This window comes from Triticum dicoccoides, chromosome 2A (genome assembly GCF_002162155.2).
Source record: "Triticum dicoccoides isolate Atlit2015 ecotype Zavitan chromosome 2A, WEW_v2.0, whole genome shotgun sequence".
In the NCBI taxonomy this organism is placed as follows: Eukaryota; Viridiplantae; Streptophyta; class Magnoliopsida; order Poales; family Poaceae; genus Triticum; species Triticum dicoccoides.
In genome coordinates, this window is record NC_041382.1 from 693968579 (window position 1) to 693976573 (window position 7995).

Genomic DNA, 7995 nt, shown 5'->3' on the forward strand with positions numbered 1-7995 from the left:
GCCCACAAGGGTGGAGGGCGCACCCAGGGGGTGGGCGCCCCCCTACCTCGTGGCTTCTTCGTAGATCCCCTGACGTGCACTCCAAGTCTTCTGGGCTTCTTCTGATCCAAAAATAAGTTCCGTGAAGTTTCAGGTCAATTGGACTCCGTTTGGTTTTCCTTTTCTGCGATATTCTAAAACAAGGTAAAAAAACTGGCACTGGGCTCTGGGTTAAAAGGTTAGTCCCAAAAATGATATAAAAGTGTATAATAAAGCCCTTAAACATCCAAAACAGTAGATAATATAGCATGGAGCAATCAAAAATCATAGATACGTTGGAGACGTATCGGCATCCCCAAGCTTAATTCCTGCTCGTCCTCGAGTAGGTAAATGATAAAAATAGAATTTTTGATGCGGAGTGCTACTTGGCATAATTTCAATGTAGTTCTTCTTAATTGTGGCACGGATATTCAGATCCAAAAGATTGAAGACAAAAGTTCATATTGACATAAAAATAATAATACTTCAAGCATACTAACTAAGCAATTATGTCCTCTCAAAATAACATGGCCAAAGAAAGTTCATCCCTACAAAATCATATAGTTTAGTCATGCTCCATTTTCGTCACACAAGAATGCTCTCATCATGCACAACCCCAATGACAAGCCAAACAATTGTTTCATACTTTAGTAATATCAAACCTATAAACTTTCACGCAATATATGAGCGCGAGGCATGGACATAACACTATGGGTGGAATAGAATATGATGATGGGGGTTATGTGGAGAAGACAAAAAGGAGAAAGTCTCACATCAACGAGGCTAAGCAATGGGCTATGGAGATGCCCATCGATTGATGTTAATGCAAGGAGTAGGGATTGCCATGCAACTGATGCACTAGAGCTATAAATGTATGAAAGCTCAACAAAAGAAACTAAGTGGGTGTGCATCCAACTTGCTTGCTCACGAAGACCTAGGGCACTTGAGGAGGCCCATTGTTGGAATATACAAGCCAAGTTCTATAATGAAAATTCCCACTAGTATATGAAAGTGACAAAACAAAAGACTCTCTATCACGAAGATTATGGTGCTACTTTGAAGCACAAGTGTGGAAAAGGATAGTAGCATTGTCCCTTCTCTCTTTTTCTCTCATTTTATTTTTATTTTTTATTTTTTTGGGCCTTCTCTTTTTTATGGCCTTTCTCTTTTTTTGGGCCTTCTCTTTTTATGGCCTTTGTCTTCTTTTTTTATTCCTCACTTGGGACAATGCTCTAGAAAATGATGATCATCACACTTCTATTTATATACAACTCAATGATTACAACTCGATACTAGAACAAAAGATGACTCTATATGAAGGCCTCCGGCGGTGTACCGGGATGTGCAATGACTCATGAGTGACATGTATGAAAGAATTATGAACGGTGGCTTTGCCACAAATATGATGTCAACTACATGATCATGCAAAGCAATATGACAATGATGATGCGTGTCATAATAAATGGGTGGAAAGTTGCATGGCAATATATCTCGGAATGGCTATGGAAATGCCATAATAGGTAGGTATGGTGGCTGTTTTGAGGAAGATATAAGGAGGTTTATGTGTGAAAGAGCGTATCATATCACGGGGTTTGGATGCACCGGCGAAGTTTGCACCAACTCTCAATGTGAGAAAGGGAAATGCACGGTACCGAAGAGGCTAGCAATGATGGAAGGGTGAGAGTGCGTATAATCTAGGGACTCAACATTAGTCATAAAGAACTCACATACTTATTGCAAAAATCTACAAGTCATAAAAAACCAAGCACTACGCGCATGCTCCTAGTGGGATAGATTGGTAGGAAAAGACCATCGCTCGTCCCCGACCGCCACTCATAAGGAAGACAATCAAATAACACCTCATGTTTCAAATTTGTTACACAACGTTTACCATACGCGCATGCTACGGGACTTGCAAACTTCAACACAAGCATTTCTCAAATTCACAACTACTCAACTAGCACGGCTTTGATATTATTACCTCCATATCTCAAAACAATCATCAAGCATCAAACTTCTCTTAGTATTCAATACACTTATATGAAAGTTTTTACTATTCTTGGATGCCTCGCATATTAGGATTATTTAAGCAAATTACCATCCTATTTAAGACTCTCAAAATAATATAAGTGAAGCACGAGAGCAAATGACAAACTACTCCGAAAGATATAAGTGAAGATCAATGAGTAGTCGAATAATTATGCAACTATGTGAAGACTCTCTAACATTTAAGAATTTCAGATCTTGGTATTTTATTCAAACATCAAGAAAAACTAAATAAAATAAAATGAAGCTCCAAGCAAAACACATATCATGTGGTAAATAAAAATATAGCTCCAAGTAAAGTTATCGATGAACGAAGACGAAAGAGGGGATGCCTTCCGGGGCATCCCCAAGCTTAGGATTTTGGTTGTCCCTGAATATTACCTTGGGGTGCCTTGGGCATCCCCAAGCTTAGGCTCTTGCCACTCCTTATTCCATAGTCCATCGAATCTTTACCCAAAACTTGAAAACTTCACAACACAAAACTTAACAGAAAACTCGTGAGCTCCGTTAGCGAAAGAAAACAAAACACCACTTCAAAGTACTGTAATGAACTCATTCTTTATATATATTGGTGTTAAACCTACTATATTCCAACTTCTCTATGGTTTATAAACTCTTTTACTAGCCATAGATTCGTTAAAATAAGCAAACAACACACGAAAAACAGAATCTGTCAAAAATAGAACAGTCTGTAGTAATCTGTAACTAACGCAAACTTCTAGAACCCCAAAAATTCTAAAATAAATTTCTGGACCTGAGGAATTTATCTATTAATCATCTGCAAAAAGAATTAACTAAATAGCGCTCTCCAAATAAAAAATGGCAGCAGTTCTCGTGAGCGCTAAAGTTTCTGGTTTTTACAGTAAGATTAACAAGACTTTCCCCAAGTCTTCCCAGCGGTTCTACTTGGCACAAGCACTAACTAAAACATAAAAACTCAATCATAACAGAGGCTAGATAAATTATTTATTACTAAACAGGAGAAAAAAGCAAGGAACAAAAATAAAATTGGGTTGCCTCCCAACTAGCGCTATCGTTTAACGCCCCTAGCTAGGCATGATGATTTCAATGATGCTCATATAAAAGATAAGAATTGTAACATAAAGAGAGCATCATGAAGATTATGACTAACACATTTAAGTCTAACCCACTTCCTATGCATAGGGATTTTGTGAGCAAACAACTTATGGGAACAATAATCAACTAGCATAGGAAGGCAAAACAAGCACAACTTTGAAACTTTAAGCACATAGAGAGGAAACTTGATATTATTGCAATTCCTACAAGCATATATTCCTCCCTCATAATAATTTTCAGTAGCATCATGAATGAATTCAACAATATAACCAGAACCTAGAGCATTCTTTTCATGATCTACAAGTATAGAAATTTTATTACTCCCCACACAAGCAAAATTCTTCTTATGAATGATAGTGGGAGCAAACTCAACAAAATACTTATCATGTGAGGCATAATCCAATTGAAAACTAAAATCATGATGACAAGTTTCATGGATATCATTATTCTTTATAGCATACAAGTCATCACAATAATCATCATAGATAGCAACTTTGTTCTCATAATCAATTGGAACCTCTTCCGGAATAGTGGATTCATCACAAAATAAAGTCATGACCTCTCCAAATCCACTTTAATCAATATAATTATCATAAATAGGAGGCATGCTTTCATCATAATAAATTTGCTCATCAAAACTTGGGGGACAAAAAATATCATCTTCATCAAACATAGCTTCCCCAAGCTTGTGGCTTTGCATATCATTAGCATCATGGATATTCAAGGAATTCATACTAACAACATTGCAATCATGCTCATCATTCAAATATTTAGTGCAAAACATTCTAATGCATTCTTCTTCTAGCACTTTGGCACAATTTATCTTTCCATCATACTCACGAAAGATATTAAAAAGATGAAGCGTATGAAGTAAACTCAATTATATTTTTTATAGTTTTCTTTTATAAACTAAACTAGTGATAAAACAAGAAACTAAAAGACTCGATTGCAAGATCTAAAGATATACCTTCAAGCACCCACCTCCCCGGTAACGGCGCCAGAAATGAGCTTGATGTCTACTACACAACCTTCTTCTTGTAGACGTTGTTGGGCCTCCAAGTACAGAGGTTTGTAGGACAGTAGCAAATTTCCCTCAAGTGGATGACCTAAGGTTTATCAATCCGTAGGAGGTGTAGGATGAAGATGGTCTCTCTCAAGCAACCCTGCAACCAAATAACAAAGAGTCTCTTGTGTCCCCAACACACCCAATACAATGGTAAATTGTATAGATGCACTAGTTCGGCGAAGAGATGGTGATACAAGTGGTATATGGATGGTAGATAATAGTTTTTGTAATCTGAAATTATAAAAACAGCAAGGTAATGAATGATAAAAGTGAGCGTAAAAGGTATTGCAATGTGTTGAAACAAGGCCTAGGGTTCATACTTTCACTAGTGAAAGTCCTCTCAACAATAATAACATAATTGGACCATATAACTATCCCTCAACATGCAACAAAGAGTCACTCCAAAGTCACTAATACCGGAGAACAAACGAAGAGATTATGGTAGGGTACGAAACCACCTCAAAGTTATTCTTTCCAATCAATCCGTTGGGATATTCCTATAAGTGTCACAAACAGCCCTAGAGTTCATACTAGAATAACACCTTAAGACACAAATCAACCAAAACCCTAATGTCACCTAGATACTCCAATGTCACCTCAAGTATCCGTGGGTATGATTATACGATATGCATCACACAATCTCAGATTCATCGATTCAAACAACACATAGAACCTCAAAGAGTGCCCCAAAGTTTCTACCGGAGAATCACGACGAAAACGTGTGCCAACCCCTATGCATAAGTTCATGGGCGGAACCCGCAAGTTGGTCACCAAAACATACATCAAGTGAATCACGTGATATCCCATTGTCACCACAGATACGCACGGCAAGACATACATCAAGTGTTCTCAAATCTTTAAAGACTCAATCTGATAAGATAACTTCAAAGGGGAAACTCAATCCATTACAAGAGAGTAGAGTGGGGATAAAACATCATAGGATCCAAATATAATAGCAAAGCTCGCGATACATCAAGATCGTATCACCTCAAGAACACGAGAGAGAGAGAGAGAGAGAGAGAGAGAGAGAGAGAGAGAGAGATCAAACACATAGCTACTGGTACATACCCTCAGCCCTGAGGGAGAACTACTCCCTCCTCGTTATGGAGAGCACCGGGATGATGAAGATAGCCACTGGAGAGGGATTCCCCCCTCCGGCAGGGTGCCGGAATGGGTCTAGATTGGTTTTCGGTGGCTACGGAGGCTTCTGGCGGCAGAACTCCCGATCTATTGTGCTCCCTGATCGTTTTAGGGTATATGGAGATATATAGGGGGAAGAAGTACGCCAGGGAGGCCACGAGGGGCCCACGAGGGTGGAGGGCGTGCCCAGGGGGGTGGGCGCGCCCCCTGCCTCGTGGCCTCCTCGTAGATCCCCTGACGTGCACTCCAAGTCTTCTAGGCTTCTTCTGATCCAAAAATAAGTTCCGTGAAGTTTCAGGTCAATTGGACTCCGTTTGGTTTTCCTTTTCTGCGATATTCTAAAACAAGGTAAAAACAAAAACTGGCACTGGGCTCTGGGTTAATAGGTTAGTCCCAAAAATGATATAAAAGTGTATAATAAAGCCCTTAAACATCCCAAACAGTAGATAATATAGCATGGGGCAATCAAAAATTATAGATATGTTGGAGACGTATCACCCTACACCATAAATTGGTGGCTGCTCAAAGTTAGTGCACGACTTTTGTCGTTTGAGTGCAACCCACCTCGAAGCCTTTGAGAGAAAAATCCTTGCGAGGACAAAGCCCTAAACACCCAGAGCCAAAGAGTGTTAGGCGTCACTGAAGTCTTCCTGTCTGTGTGATCTGAAGACTTGTTACACTTGAGGACTGTGAATCCTCGAGCCGGCTAGGTGTTGCGTTCTGAGGATCCAAGAGTCATTGTGGATCGTCGGTGAACGAAGTCTGTGAAGGTTTGGAAGTCTACCTTGAAGACTTACCAGAGTGATTGGGCGAGGACTGGGTGTCCTTAGCTCAAGGGGAATAAGGTGAAGACATGGTCTTCTGAGTATAATCTCAGCCTCCCTAACCAGACGTACAGTTGTCACAGCAACTGGAACTGGTCCAACAAATCATTGTCTTCAATAAGCCACTGGTTCTATCCTCCCCATCTCTTTATTTACAGTTGGTCCTTGTGAAGTCATTGCCTGTTTGCATTGTCCATTTGTCTTCACTGTGTGACTGTTTGTTCAGATTGGTTTCATACTATCTTCCATCCTGATCCATACTGCCTAGTTTCTATTAGTCTTCATGCTCTCACTTCATTGAATACGTGACTATGGCTTGTCTAGTGTAGTCTACCTTCCGCTGCATGATTATAGGTTCATTTCTATCGTTTGTCTTTGAAACTCCCATGTTTTGAAGACTTTCATAAAAATCGCCTATTCACCCCCTCTAGTCGATAACTAGCCCTTTCACATAGTGATAGCACTTCTCGCGTATATCATTGTTTAGATGGATGACGTTGTAGTTGCAAGTATTTGAGACTTGCATGTATCGCTATTTTTGAGATGATGACAAGAGACCACTTTGTGTTGGATGATGATTATGATGAGACTATTTGTATGTATATGCTATGGTTACATTTGTGGTCTCGCAGCCATTTGTATGTGTATGATGATGACATTTGTATGTGCTAAAGATTCTTGTATAAAGCCTATTCAAATACAAAACAAATATGTAGAAAAAACAAAAACTAATAAAATTAGCAGTAGCGAGTGGAGAAAAGTTAGTAGCAGCATGTCTCTAGCAGTAGCGCGTCCTAGTAAAGTGCGCTAGAGCTATTAGCAGTAGCGCGCTTGCTTGCTCCTCGCTGCTGCTACCCTTGTATAGAAGTAGCGAAGGCACACACGCGCTGCTGCTACAGTTTAGCTGTAGCGCCGTATCAGTAGTGCGGGAACCCGCGCTACTGCTATACCTAGAACCCGCGCTGCTGCTAGGCTTTTCCCTAGTAGTGTACGCTGGGTTACCAGTTTGGTTAGCCATATATGGGTCGTAGAGTATGTGCATTCTATATTAATACATATTGTTTTGCCTTGTGGTGTGTTAGCAGTAACAAATTAATTCAGTTACTATATTTTCTAGTGTTGGTTACTACCAGGGGAAATGTGGTTGAGCGTAGTAGTAACTATGCGCCCTAATTATGGTACGTACCATGGAAGTTGTGAGTGCAACAATATTTCCATTACTATTGTTTGAACGTTCTTTTACTTATGTGCTTAAATTGTGATGCATGAAGGAGAAGTAGTCTGTGCAGGTGTAACCTAATTAGTACGATTACTATTTCTTTCACCTCATGTTACTATGCAACCAAATTATGGCGCAAGACAAGACGTGGTGGGTGAAATGGTAACCTAATTAATTGGGACTTTCTGTTGGAATGCCTTGAGATGAGAGGGTTCGGTACCATTTGGTGTAAGTGGATTAAAAGTGTCCTGGTCGATGGTACAGTTGGTGTTAAGCTGAACAACACCATGGGGCCTTATTTCAAAAGTTTTAAAGGGGTTAGGCAGAGAGACCCCGTGTCGCCGTTCTTGTTTAATATATTTGTCGAATGCTTATGTAAAATGGTTCCGCAAGCTCAGAAAAATAACTTGATTGTTGGGCTTGCACCGGATCTAATTGAAAATGGGGTGGCTATTCTGCAGTATGCAAATGACACTGTTCAATGCATAGAACATGATCCGGATAAGGCTGTGAACATGAAATTGCTGCTTTACATCTTTCAGCTCATGTCTGGGCTCAAGATTAACTTTCAGAAAAGTGAAATCCTGTGTGTGTGTCTGTGGGGG